The sequence below is a fragment of the Macaca mulatta genome, chromosome 2, assembly GCF_049350105.2.
Source record: "Macaca mulatta isolate MMU2019108-1 chromosome 2, T2T-MMU8v2.0, whole genome shotgun sequence".
Taxonomy (NCBI): Eukaryota; Metazoa; Chordata; class Mammalia; order Primates; family Cercopithecidae; genus Macaca; species Macaca mulatta.
In genome coordinates, this window is record NC_133407.1 from 172,975,896 (window position 1) to 172,990,880 (window position 14,985).

Sequence of the window (14,985 nt, forward strand, 5' to 3'; positions counted from 1 at the left end):
TATTAGGTTAATTGATGCTCCAAACATTCTAACAAGGTAAAAGAAATTTAGTAATGTCTTTGGCATATATTATTTTATTAAAATATTTTATTAAAATTATTTTTATTTTATTAAAATCAGCTATTTTATCAAAATAGTTCTTATTTTATTAAAATATTAAAATATTTTATTTTATTAGAATATTCCTTAATAAATATTTTACTAAAATATGATGTTATTTTAGTAAAATATTTCTTAAGAAAAACATATTAATACTATAAGAGCTTGCATCTTTCCTGTCCGAGAATAAATTATTGCTACTTGCCACTTTGGAATCTTCTGAGAATGCCCAAAACCTTGCTTCAGAGAGTCAATAACAAGACGTCTGGGGTATCTCTGTCCTTTAAGAGACAAGCTCTGACCATATCTAGGGCAAAATGTTGCATGACATTCAAAGTATAAAACAGTTTGTAGAGCTACCTACAGAACTGCTTTTTTTGATTAGCTTGATTCCATTGCTTGTCCTTCCATTTCTTCACCATAATCATCCCACCAACCTGAGAATCTTGGATACATGAGATAAGCAAGCACATTCTTCAGAGTTTTTTGGGGGTGAGTCAGATGTTTACATATTACTACTTTTAATTTAGTGTATAGATTGGGTGGCTCATTCGCTTTGCCCATCATCTCAGTCTTTGTCTTTGGCTCATGATCTAGTTAATTCTATTTCCCAAAGTAACCCTCATTAGGTGCATCATTTTATCTTTCCTTAGACCTCCCGTCATCACTTTCTAAAATCTCTTTTGGCTCCCACTCAAAGAGGAAGGATAGTTCAGGATCATGGCTCCACAACCACTAATAATCCATGGAATAGACAGCCTCTTGATCCCATGAGCAGTTGTCCTCATGGTTTCCATTCACAGACATTTCCATGAATAATACCTGTCATTTTGGGGGCACCCTGGTCTTAATGAAGAACTCTGATTTGTTCCCAGTCCTTTCCTCTCCTTAGTGTTTTTACACAGCCGTTTTCACTACCCTGACTCCTCATTTGACTTTTATTTCTCTGTTTTGAATTTCTTCGAGGCAGATCCCAAAACTTGTTATATCTACCTCTTTCTGATTTGTCAGTCTTTTAAAAGCTGCTTTTTCTCTTCTCATATTTATCATATTTTGACAATTAAGTGAACATTCTTTGAAAACTTCTGACCAAAAACTTTTCACTCTGAATATTATTTTAGCAACATCTGTTCTTTTGTAATGTTTTTTTGATTTGTGGCTACTTCTGCCCTATCTGGGGCCCTGCAGATTTGATTCTTAGGACATTTCATCTGTGATTACAAAGAGAGTCAATATTAAGCTGTATTTCTGCCTTCAATTTTCTAGTGTTTCCAAAAGCTTATTTCCCTTGTAAACTAGCAAGCATAGAGGCAGCCTTGGTAGAGGTTAGGTACTGTTGCCTATAGGTAAGGATAAAACTGTAGAGAGTCAAAGTTAAATTTGAAAACCTCTAAAAGGTTCATAGAGCACAAAATGGATGCTTTTAAAATACAATCCTGTGCAGCATTACACACCTATAAATATATAATGTATACAGTGATGTTCCTTTTGAGAGTGAACAAGTGGTTGGCTTGTGTTTAAGAGCTATGGTGAGTCAAAAAAGTATGTATGTGGGTGTATATATATATATGTGTAAACGTGTGTGTATATATATGTACATATATTAATCTTTAAATATTTAAATTACATTCAATGCAGTAATTTGCTCACATACACAGGCATGCTGGAAATGTAAAAGATTAAAATAATAAGAGTTACACATCTACCATTTCACACTCATTTTAGGATAAGGTATGCACCTGCTGGATGTAGTGGTAGACAAAATTAACTGCACTACTTACAGTTTTTATTTTTACTTATTTTTAATTTTTTGATTACTTAATTACAGGCATCATAAAAATAGATAAACAAGTAAGATTGAATTCTCGGCATCATAAAAATAGATAAACAAGTAAGATTGAATTCTCCTGAATTAAGTGATTATATGATGTAACTGCCAGGTTCATATTTTTCATATTTTATTTCATCTAAGTATAAAGTCTAGTAATACTGGTTTCTGTATCTTTTCAGTAGTTTCAGTCAAGTGTTCTGATTTCATTTAACAAGGATAATGAGAGGAAAATCCGTGGTTTAGATATGTACCTTGATCTGTAGTTCAGATCAGTGCTTGATTGGTAAAAAACCACTGTGGTTATAAGATGGGGTGATAACAAACCTCTAAATCCTGTAAATCTAACAAAATATTATAAAGACAAACCTCTAAAATGACAGCAAATATCATAATTACCAGTCTTGTTATTTAATTCTGCTTTGTGGAGCTTAAAATAATGATCAAACTTCAACTGTCACCTCTTGTTTCGCTTCCAATTTCTTATCTAATATGTATTTTTATGTACATAAATCTAAGCTGACTCTTTCTGTTTATTAACAAAGGTGTACACTGTCTCTGTTGCCCCAAACTCACACAGTAATGGTGTCAGAAATTTTAGGTAGGAGTATCTTAGGTTTAATCTGTTTAGAAGGTGAACAAGATTGTTTCTTCTGAAGCCGTATTTGCTGATAAAGCATACGCCCTTTTCTTTATTCCTGTCTTTCCTTGGGGAAATCCTAGGGAACTCAGTAAAACTTAACTTTAGAAGAACAAGTAATAGAAACAAGTGGAGTGGGGACAAGAACAGCTCCAAGAATTTGAACTGGGGATTTTACTGGGGTCAGGGCTCTCTCTTTCTTCCCATCTTTCCTGTCTGCTTCTTTCTACTTGTTGGTTTTGTATACTCTTATATCAAATCACGCTTTTTTCCAGGATTCACTGAACACAGAGTTAGAGAACAGAGCCATGGGCATAATTTCAGTTTAGTGAGTGAAAATCAGTTTCCCTGTAGACAGTTTAAGAATCACCCTGTAGAGGAACTCTATTGGCCTTGTTTGAGCCAAATGGTAATGCCTGGGCCATTCATCATGCCAGGCCACTGTTACTGGGTTCCATGATTGGTGTGATTGTCACAGGCCCTTTGCTAGGGTCAGTGGGAAGAGAATACTGTGACTAACAACCTCTAAGAGAACTGTGTGGTTGGAATTTGTGAGGACCAATTTGCTGAAGGAAATATGACTTGTTTCTAGAAAAAGAGGAAAAAGTGATGGGTAGATGGATAGATAGGAAGCAGAAAAAAATAGTAGTTTTTCAATACAGATTGACTATATTAGTTTTCTATGCTGAATAACGAATTACTACTGATTCAGCAACCTAACGTAATATTCATTTCTTATCTCAGTTTTGGCATGACTGAAGTCTGGATATGGCATAGCTGGGTTCTCTGCTCAGCATCTTATACATCTGAAATCACGGTGTCAACCAGGGCTACCTAATAATCTGGAGCTCAGAGTCTTCTCCCAAACTCACTAGTTGTTGACAGAATCACTTCCTTGGAATTGTAAGACTGAGGTCCCTGCTTTTTTGTTCTGTCAGTCAGGGAGCATTTTTATCTACTGGAGGTCGCCCTGCCACATGGCCTCATCCGAAGCAGTTTGTTTCTTCAAAGTCAGCAGGTGAATTTATCCCTTTGAATTTCCCTTTTAGGAAAGATGTTGACCCTCTTTTAAAAGGGTCACCTGATTAAGTCAGGCCTATATAAGATAATCACTCTTTTGATACTCAAACTAATCTGGGACCTTAATCTGCAAAATCTCTTGACCTTTGCCATATAATTTAGCATAATCACTAGAGTGACAACCATCGTAATCATAGATGGCACCTGGATTCAAGTGGAGAGTGTTATGGGTGATGTGTACTCTAGGGGATAGAAATGTTGAGGTATATCTTAAAATTTTGCATACCACATCAATGTTTCCTGGAAATAGATACAATGCATCAAAAATTAGAGGATCACAACAAATTATACAGAGGTGTATATAAATTCATTTACTTGGCATAAGCTTTATTTTTGTTTGCAAATTCCAATTAATATTATGCTGTGTAAAGTTGCTTCAAAATCTGTGGTTCCAAATAATACACAGAGTCATCTCTAAGCTTCTCTCACATCAAGTTTTTGTCCTTAATTTTCCCTCAGCTATGCCTTGAAATTTCCAAAAAAGTGGCTTCTACCTGTCACTATTATCTAGTTTCATGTCTCTGAGGTGTCCTAGAGAAAATTATTTTTAAAGTCCGTTAAAGCCAATTGCAGTATGTGAACCAGGGTCTTGGTCACCAATCAATTATGGAGCCGTCTCTACTTCTTAGATTCTTCCATTAAAGATCCATGATTGCTTTTAGGAAAATGCAAAAAACGTGGTTTTGGTTGACATAGGGAGTTGTGGTCTTTGGAGAATTGAAATGTTTCAACCTATGCTGTTTGTAATTTAGGCAGCGCATGGAATACAACTTTTTTTTTTTTTGCATTGCTGTAAATTTTCATATATTTTAATTATTTGAAATATGCATATTAAGTATTTGCTTTGTTCCTAAAACAGCATCAATTGCTCTACAATTTGGAGATATCACATGAACAGAGGGAAAATGCAGTAAGTGGCCTAAAGCTGCCCCTTAGGAAATCTAAGGCTATATCTGGATCCATAAAATCTTTAATCAGTCAGGTGAATGCTTTCTTTCTTTCTTTCTTCAAAGAGAAATTCTTCTCTTTGCTCTCCCCCTACCCATGAATGTATATGCTAAAGTGACTAACTGAATGCTCTTATAATCCTGGCCTTGGGTAGTTTAAAAAATATATATTTTAATAAATGCTTCAAGTCAAAATACTCTCATTTACAGCTGCTTACTAAACTAAAAATGGCTCATTGTATATAACAATTATGATGAAGTTAATAATAACGAAGACTTTCATTTGTTTAACAATTTTTAAATGGTTTTGAGGCTGTCAATAACAGTATAGGTTTAATTTAAGCTGTATTTTCTGATTCTAACGTATTTTCTACTACTATGCTATAGTCAGTATTTTCATAGTATATTTTTTGTTCAGAAAGATGAACACACACATACATGGAAAAGGGATAAAGAAAGAGAGAGAGAGGGAATTTAACCCCTACCACTTCTCTGTAAACATATATCATTTAGACTGAATGGAAAGAAAAAATATAATTCTAAAAAATACATATTTCGTTGCCCCAAGATTGTTTTGATATTTTGAGGCAAGTGTCATTTATATTCCTGGGAAATCTATTCCTAAATTAATACATTAATAAGCTCTGCAAGTGCTCAAGAATTCTGAAAGAACTATCTACCCTCTCTTCATTTATGATGCAGAACTATTGGGAATATTTCTGGCTCATTTAGCTAGACACTGGAGAATGCCTCTCCTTCACCAAATATGAGACATACTCTAATCCATTCATATGGCATGTTCTTTGAGTATATTAAGGGATGAACACCTACTCGATGTACCAGGCTTTGTGAGTACACATAATCTGTGTTTCCAGAGAGCAAGTGGATACTTAATGAGTGTGGGAATGGGGAGATCAATTATTTGTCCCATTTCTCTACTTCCTGATTTGGTGTTGAAAAGAACATATATATCTATCAGCACTTCAACCCATTTTACGTTAGTGTCAGAATTAAAATAGAAAGGACATTTTGTCTGAAAGCTCAATTTTGGAACAAAGCGTTCTTGGAGCTTAGGTCATTGAGATATGGCTATGAGTGGGTCATAAAACTCAATCATTTTCCATTACCTAGAAATTGATTGTTCAGCCAGAATAATTTAAAATCCCTCTTATCTCCTCCACAAGTTCCCTGAAATAATCTCTGTAAGCATTTGGAACTTTACTTCCTAGCCTTTTCTCTTGGTATTTCTTCATCTAGGGTGTGTGTGTGTGTGTGTGTGTGTGTGTGTGTGTGTGTGTGTGTGTGTGTGTTTCTCTCCCTTCCACTGTGGAAAACCTTCCTATTATTCAAAACCCAGTTTAAGTATCATTTCCTCCAGCCCATAAATCCTTAAGTACCAATTCTAATTCTGACTTTAATTATTAAATGCCTAGTACTGTTCTTTGATATTTTATTGATACACATATTGTTTTCATAATGGGATTATGAGTTCTATGAAATTAGAGACTTTCTTTTATGTTGCCTTTTTGTTTTTAACCTCCCATTACCTATAGTATAAAACTAGATGCTCAACAAAATCTTTTACAATCAAAATCAATAGATCTCTTGACTCATCTCAATAGCTGTTTAAATTTATATATTACTTTCTTTTTTATTCCACACAATGACTTTACTTCTTCCTAATGCATTACTTGAATGTATATTTTACATGTGAAATGTGGGGAAACATGCTGGGGGAAGACTGTGAGTTTATTGTGAATAAAGCAAAAATCATAGGATGATGATATAAGTTCGGCTGGAGGCGAACTTCAGGTAGAGCTGAACTCTAATGGGGATTCAGAAGCTGATAAAATGTTATACCGTCTATTTTATAAAACGATGTTAGTTACCCTCTATTGCTGAGGAATTAAATCAGCCAAATATAAGCAAATTATGTGATAAAGTCCAGCTGAGAAGATTACTCTCATGTTGAGTCAATTTTGATTAAAGGCTACGAAGACTATTAATGAAAAATTATCATGTTCACCTGCATTGACACAACTCTATTATTTAATTTAAATTCAAATCACGCTCAACGACTTTGGTTTCTAGTCAGAACAACTGCACCATTCCTGCCACTCAGAGTACCTTAATGGCTTTAGTAGCTGAGGTCCTCACAGCACTGGCAAGAGCAACATGGCATTGGAATGGGAGGGCTGGAGTAAGTTTCTTCCACAAAAAGGTAACATTATATGCAAGGTATTTAATTAATTGTGACCTTGAACAGGTCACTTGCTTTTCTGAGTCTCAGTTTACACATTTAGATGGTAGTCACACATTTTGGGGCCTAAAACACCTTTTCCTCGTCTTATATCCATAACTACCCAGTGAAGCAGTTCTCATTTCACAGATGGGAAAAATGATAATTAAATTAAATTAATTTGGTGACTGGTGAAGGTAGCACAGCTAGTAAGTGGTGGGGTGAAGAGCCCGATTCTGAGCTCCTGCCTTCAAATACTCTCCCTTTTCTTCCACCACAAACTATTTCTCTATCTAGCGGATAACACAGTGGATTACACATTATCTTTCTGAAAACCTCCATCAAAATGCAAATCCAAATATCTCACCTATCCAGTTTAAAATGACTTAGCTTAGTACTGTCATTAATTTATCAATGTAGGATTTGTCCTGCTTTTCTATACACTAGTGGTAAAGAAGATGTGTGTGTGTGTGTGTGTGTGTGTGTGTGTGTGTGTGTGTGTGTGTTTAAAGACAACACAGGCAAATTGATAATATTAACACCCCTGAAGGGTGAGAATTTAGAATTTCTCATTCTTCATATTTATTTCACTTTTTAGGTTCACTGTCAAGTCAATACAAGCACATACCTGAAAACACAACTTACTGGTTGTGACATTATCACATATGATTTGATAACAAAACAAAGGCAGAGCTGATGGTTTCTATTAGCTACCAGCCCTGTGACATAAGCTGCAGATGTGGATGAATCTGGGCATTTGAGCTGAATTGGCTACAAAAATGCTTTCTTAGCGGTGCCCGTGAACCTCAAAGGGTACATCAAGCAACGTATCAATAATCCAAAACTTAAGGTGTTAGTCATGTACTAAATATTTTAATGGAAATGATTGCAAACAAATACACTTAAAAATCTCCATAGACAAGGAAACAATTTAGTGAAATTTGGCTTGTTTTAGCAGAGAAGCTTCTTGACACGTAACATACATACATCATGGCAATGTATATCAATGTCAAAAACCATTCTATTTTAGTTAGCACGTATAGCTTGTGTCTCAGGAATTTTAGAATACTCTCGGCGAATATGTTATATACCTCTTGACAAAAATGCTTTCCAAATGCACTTGTTAGAATTCTGAAAAGTACAAAGAACATTCAGTAATTATCATAAAGAGATCGCTTGCATAACCACCACTCAGGTCAAGAAAAAAAACATGGCAGGGACACAGCAGCCTCCTTTATGTACCCTCAGATTACGACCCTCTCTCCCTCTCTTCTTTTGAAAGATAACCATTATCCTGAATTCTAACAGCAGGTTAGTTTTGCCTGTGTTGGAGTCATACAGCATGCAGTATTACATTATTTTGTGTCTGGTTTCTTTTGTTCAACATTACTTGCAAAATTCATCCTTGTTGCTGAATGTGGTTGCACTTTATTTATTTTTATTTCTTTAATGGCATTTTTTTTTCTGTAGGAACATGCCACAATTTGTGTATCTACATTACCGTTGATCAATATTGGGGATGTTTACACTTTTGTAAGCTGTTACATAAAATGCTTTTGGACTACTACTTCCAACCAATATGGAATAACAGGATGGGATAAATTATTCCATCTGAGATAGTAACAACAACAAAACTGGACAAGATATATAACAACTGTTTTCAAAACACAAGATGTTAGACAATGAAGGGCAGTGATATCTATGAGAAATAAATGAGGTGGCCAAACAATTGATTACTAAGTGAGTTTGCAGGCCATGGTGCGGGAACAGAGATCCCAGGTGGACTCCCTGGGTTTGCAAGGAAGAAGACCAGAGAAGCGACAGCTACATAGGGAGAATTTTATGAATCTTCAGAGTCTCTCTGTGTATTCAGGAGAATACTTATCAGCATGTGCATGTGAGGAAACTATCTGAGGTAAATGGAAAAACTACTTGAGAATATTAGAGAAAATATCCTGCCCTCACACAGGACTGGGAACAACACCTGATCCCTCCAGTCCAACTGGAAAATCTGATTATTCACAGAGCATTGGGTGGAGTACTTTGCAAAGTCTTGCTTTGGTAGTATACTCAGCCCTAGATTAAACATTGCTCTTTTCTCATCTAATGAATCTTAAAAGGAGGACCAGCCATATAATTTGAGCGACCCAATGCCAAATGGAAATGCCAGACCCCCTTACTCAAAATTATTAAGACTTCCACATTGGCAAGAGTACAGTACCAAATCAAGCCTACAGCCTCTCTAACCTTTGGTCCTGTGTGACTGACCAAGTCATATACCTGTGAAGTAGTCCTGCTTAAAAGCAAGACTAGAAAGTATCAAACTGTTTCCAAGTGACTTAACTTTGCCTCTGAAACCTACTAATGTCTGTTTTTTTTTCTTCTTTCATATTGTTTTGATTCTTCATATTCATGATCATTTTTATTGACTGCTAGTTATTTTATGTGAAAAGTTTAAAAAATAATTTCCAGCTTAGCATGATGGTATCTTTCTCTAGAGAGGATATGTGGTTCTGTCAGAGGTGTGTGAACCAGAGCATCTCCATCTTAAATAGGAGCTGGGTAAAATGAGGCTGAAACCTCCTGGGCTGCATTCCCACACAGTTAAGTCATTCTAAGTCACAGGATGAGATAGGAGGTCAGCACAAAACATAGGTCATAAAGACCTTGCTGATAAAACAGGTTGTGGTAAAGGGGCCAGCCAAAATCCACCAAAACCAAAATGGCGATGAGAGTGACCTCTGGTTGTCCTCACTGCTACACTCCCACCAGCGCCATGACAGTTTACAAATGCCATGGCAATGTCAGGAAGTTACCCTATACGGTCTAAAAAGGGAAGGCATGAATAATCCACCCCTTTTTTTTTTTAGCATATCATCAAGAAATAACCATAAAAATGGGCCTTCAGGTCTGCTCTTTGAGTCTACGGAGTAGCCATTCTTTTATTCCTTTGCTTTCTTAATAAACTTGCTTTCACTTTGCACTGTGGACTTGCCCTGAATTCTTTCCTGCGTGAAATCCAAGAACCCTCTCTTGGGGTCTGGATCAGGACCCCTTTCCTGTAAGAGTTTTTTTCTTTTTATTTTTTTCTGGTAATTTGTTTGGGGCAATTGAAAGCTAAGATTTTCTTAATTTAGTTTTGTGCATTGAGTTAATTCAAAGTTAGGCTTCAGTACATAAATCACCTGCTTCCTGTTCAACCTCTCTGTTAGTGTGTGATCCTTCAGTGTTCTGACCTAAAGCTTGCAGTTTTGAAGAGGCCTCAACTTTTGAGGACCCTGGAGTCCAATTTTTTTTTTTATTTTTAGTTTTGTCCCTTTGTCCTGTTGGAAGTTCTGATCAGCTTCTTATACATTTAGCTACCTCTTCCTGAGTTAGCAACTGCCGGTAGGGAAATCTTAACTCCTCACAACTACCCAAGGATAATTCTTTTGGTTAGGTTTAAGCAATAGCTTCATTTTTAGGAGAAATGGCAAAATAAATTTTATGGTTTTCTATGGGTTAGATACATTTACAAATCTTAATATTTCTAACAATCCTATTAGCTAGTTAGTAGTGTAACTTCCTAGTGGGGTCTTCCTGCCCACTGCACAGACAAAATCAATTCACTGAGGCCACAGCATTGCAAAATAAAGAATGACCTTAATGACCTTAGTAGCTGAGGTCCTCCCAGCACTGGCAAGAGCAGCATGGCATTGGAATGGGAGGAATCAGTCTCTCAAATCAAACACTCATATCAATCTCTCTGAAAATTTGGAGGCTAGGATTTTTTCAGGATAGTTTGTTAAGCCAGGGAGTCTGCTTCTATATGGGATTACAGGACCAGTTGGTGGGTCCAGGTGGAGCCACTGGTCGTCAGAAATGCAAAAACCTGAAAAGACATTTCAAGAGACCAGTCTTAGGTTCTACAACACGAATGTTATCTCAGGAGCAACTGGAGCAGTTACAAACCTTGTGACCTCCAGAATAATGGCTGGTAATCATTTATGTTTACACCTTGGCAGAATTTAGCCTTCTTATCCTCCTAGCCTGGTGGTTTTTCATTAGCTTTACAAAGGTGGTTTAGTTTGGGGGAAGGGCTGTTATCATTTAAACTATAAAGTCTCTTAATGTTAGCTTGGTCTTAGGCCAGGAATGATTAAGGGCAGCTTGGAGGTTAAAGGCAAGATCGGGGTTAGTTAGATCTGATCCCTTTTATTGTCATAATTTTCTCACTGTTAAAATTTTTGCAAAGGCAGTTTCAGTAATATCTTTATTTTAGAGAGCTGGAATTCTTTTCTCAGATTGCTTAAATAAGGTGCCCCATATCACATAATTAGTAAGTGGCAGAGTCAATAGAATCTGGTCTTGCTGACTTCAAGCCTATTTTCTTTAAACAAACTTAATTCTCTCATTTAATGTAATAGGGAGTGTAGATTGTACAAGTAATATTGGTAATGTTATAGATGCCTCTAGAACTAAATTTAAAAACCATACTTAAGTAAAATAAGAATATACAACGTGAAGGGAGTCTGCTTTGGTTAGCTCGAGCTGCTATAACAATACCATAGATTGAGTGGCTTAAACAACATTCCTTTCTCACATTTTGGAGGCTAGGAAATCCAAGATCAGAGTGCTAGCAGATCTAACTTTTAGTGAGGACCCTCTTCCTGATTTGCAGATAGTTATCTTCTCTTTCGTATTCTCACATGACAGAGAGCACAGAGAGCTAGCTCTCTGACCTCTTAAGGGCACTATTCCTATTCATTAAGAGTCCTACCCTCATGACCTAGTTACCTCCCAAAAGCCCTACCTGCAAATACCATCACCTTGGGAGTTACATTTCAACATATGAATTTTAGGGGGACCCAAACATTCAGTTAACAACCAGGTCTTCTATAATTACATTCTACTTAAGGACTGATTTTAACATTTGTTTTACAAATGAGATGAGAAGTCTTCTTCTCATCAAAGGATTTTCTTGATCACATGATTCCTGATCTCAAGGGCTTCAAGAACTGAAGCCATGAACCGCAGCGGCAGGTGTTACAGCTCAATTAGAGAAAGGGGCGGACCCAAAGAGTGAGGCTGCAAGATTTATTAAAGCGAAAGTGAAAGTAAAGCTTCCACGCAGTGGAAGAGGACCCGGAAGGGTGGTTGTTTCTGGCTTGGGTGTCTTATTGTGTCTGGAATTGGTGGGTTCTTGGTCTCACTGACTTCAAGAATGAAGCCGCAGACCCTTGCCGTGAGTGTTACAGTTCTCCAAGATGGTGTGTCCGGAATTTGTTCCTTCTGACATTCAGATGTGTCCGGAGCTTCTTCCTTCCCAGGGATTCCTGGTCTTGCTGTCAGGAGTGAAGCTGCAGACCTTCACGGTGAGTGTTACAGCTCTTAAAGGCTGCCGTCTGGAGTTGTTCATTCTTCCTGGTGGGTTTATGGTATTGCTGGCTTCAGGAGTGAAGCTGCAGACCTTCGTGGTGAGTGTTACAGCTCTTAAAGGCAGCGTGGACCCAAAGAGTGATCAGCAACAAGATTTATTATAAAAAGCAAAAGAACAAACCTTCCACGGCGTGGAAATGGACCCGAGTGGGTTACCACTGCCAGTTCCGGCAACCTGCTTTTATTCCCTTATCTGACCCCACCCACATCCTGCTGATTGTTCCATTTTACAGAGAGCTGATTGGACCATTTTGACAGGGTGCTGATTGGTGCATTTATAATCCCTGAGCTAGACAGAGAGTGCTGATTGGTGTGTTTATGATCCCTTAGTTAGACATAAAAATTCCCCAAGTCCCCACCAGACTCAGGAGCCAAGCTGGCCTCACCCAGTGGATCTGGAACCAGGGCTGCAGGGGGAGCTGCCTGCCAGTCCCCAGCGGGGCATGCACTCCTCAGCCCTTGAGCAGTTGATGGGACTGGGTGCCACAGAGCAGCGGGCAGTGCTCCTCAGGGAGGCTTGGGCGGCATAGCAGCCCACCCTGGTGTGGGGTGCTTGGACATGGTGGGCTGCAGGTCCTGAGCCCTGCCCCGCAGGGACGCAGCTGAGGCCTGGCGAGAACTCCAGCATGGTGCCGGTGGGCCAGCACTGCTGAGGGACCCGGCGCACCCTCCGCAGCTGCTGGCCCGGGTGCTGAGCCCCTCACTGCTCTGGGCCGGCAGTGCAGTGAGGCCGCTCCAGTGTGCAGGACCTCCAAGCCCGTGCAAATGCCCGCCAGAACTCCAGCTGGCCCGGGCAGTGCCGGTTCCCGCCCACACCTCTGCCTCCACCTCTGCCTCCACACCTCCCGGCAAGCAGAAGGAGGTGGCTCTGGCCTGGGCCAGCCCAGAGAGAGGCTCCCACACTGCCGTGGCAGGCTGAAGGGCCCCTCAAGTGCCGCCAGAGTGGACACCCGAGGCCGAGGAGGCCCGGAGAGTGAGGCTGCTAGCAGGCTGTCACCTCTCATTATGCTTATATCTCTTTATGACTCCTCCCCTTTTCCTTTTCCTGTCCTATGTGATTAGCTTATTTTCTATGGGCTTGTGGGTTGGAGGGCCTGATTAGTTAAAACCATCAGGCTGCAGCTAGAGCTTAAACTGCCTGTATGATTGGTTGAAGTTTAAATCCATTAGCTTGCAGCTATGACTCATTTTAGCTTAGGGGAAAGTCCTCTTGGGGAAGTCCCTATTGACCCAGGAAGTCCAGCCAACTTAGCCACTTAGTCCCTCAGTAGGTTGGTTGGATAATGGAGATTTTTGCACACATATTGAGGTAGTTTGAAGACTCATTGGAAGAATTAGGTATTTATAAATACCTTCCCAATGATATGTTGCAATTTTGGAGTATTGATTTGTCTTAGTCGGCTATGGCTGCTATAACAAAATTTCATTGACTGAGTGGCTTAAACAGCAGACATTTATTTCTCACAGTTCTAGAAGCATGGGAAGTCTGAATTTTGGGCAAGAGCATGGTTGGGCCTGATGAAGGCCCTCTTTCTGGCTTATAGATGACTGCTTTCTTGCTGTATCCTCACATGGCAGAGCCTGGGAGACTGGGGAGGCAGGGAGAACTCTCTTGTGTTTCTTCTTATAAGGGCACTGAACACATTCATGAAGGCTCCACATTGATGACCTCACCTAAATCCCATCACATTGAGGACTAGGACTTCAACATGTGAATGTGAGAAGGCGGGATTCAGTCCACAGCATTTATTACAGAGTCAGATGTGTGTGTATGTCTGGAGATTAGAAAATACATACCTTGAAAGTATTACAGTCCATCTTTTCATATTTATGCTCTGGGTTGGGTTCATCTGCTGGCTAGAAATAGTAATCTGGTGAGGCATTACACCTTTATACTCTATTTGAACAGCTCTGATGGCCTTACTAAATCTCTGAGAGTTGTGGTTTTATCGTAAACTGTGACATGAAATCAAATAGGATCTTTTCATAAAAGTTTGGCAGTGCAATATTTATCATTTGTAAATGTAAACATGTATAGCTAAGCCTTTTCCCTCTTATTCTAAAGCATGTATTAGCATGCTGTCATATCCAAAAAATACAAATCCAGTTTTAAAAGCACTGAAGGTGTTTTGGTTTACAAATGGATTTACACCACCCATTACACAGAAAACATCCCTAAGACTTTCCCTTAAGAATCTCCTTCTCTCCAAATTCCACTCCATTTAACAGCTATCTGAAGCTCAGTTTTTCTTATCTCTCCCTCCCATTCCCCCTCCAGCTGCTCAGTCTTTGGTATGGAAAGCTGAGGTCACAATTTGATAACCTGCAGTCTGAATATAGCCCTCGGGCATCTGGAGTTTTGCCTTCACATAGTGTTGAAAAATTTGAATTGCTTGCCAACCTTTGAAAGTCAGGATATTTCATGTTAAAATCCAGATATCTCAGCATTTCTTCACAAACCAGAAGATCTGGTAACCCTAGACTTTCTTCTCATAAGGCACTTTTTACTCTGGTTCAAAGCAGTTCACAGTTCCCACTAAGCCCCTCCTTAGGCATTCAAATTGGCAGCCTTTGTAGCAAAGCTGCCAGGCTGTATTTTGTTTCTCCTACCTGTGTTCACATCAGTGACCTCACTCAAGCATAACTGATATACTCATGGCCCTCTCTTCCTTATAAGGCTGGAAGCAGGGGAGTCTTAATGGAAGAGTGTAAGTACTAATAAATTAAATGTTTT

General features: G+C 38.7%; 1 long non-coding RNA gene across 5 annotated transcripts in view; it reads left to right on the plus strand.

The window, feature by feature from the left end:
* The first annotated feature begins 11,894 nt into the window (after positions 1-11,894).
* Positions 11,895-14,985, plus strand: part of LOC114676434 (uncharacterized) — a 587,559-nt gene continuing 584,468 nt past the window's right edge. For all 5 annotated transcript variants that reach the window (XR_013414573.1, XR_013414574.1, XR_013414572.1 and 2 more), the window contains exon 1: positions 11,895-12,187. This is a non-coding gene — a long non-coding RNA (uncharacterized LOC114676434). The remainder of the gene's footprint in view (positions 12,188-14,985) is intronic.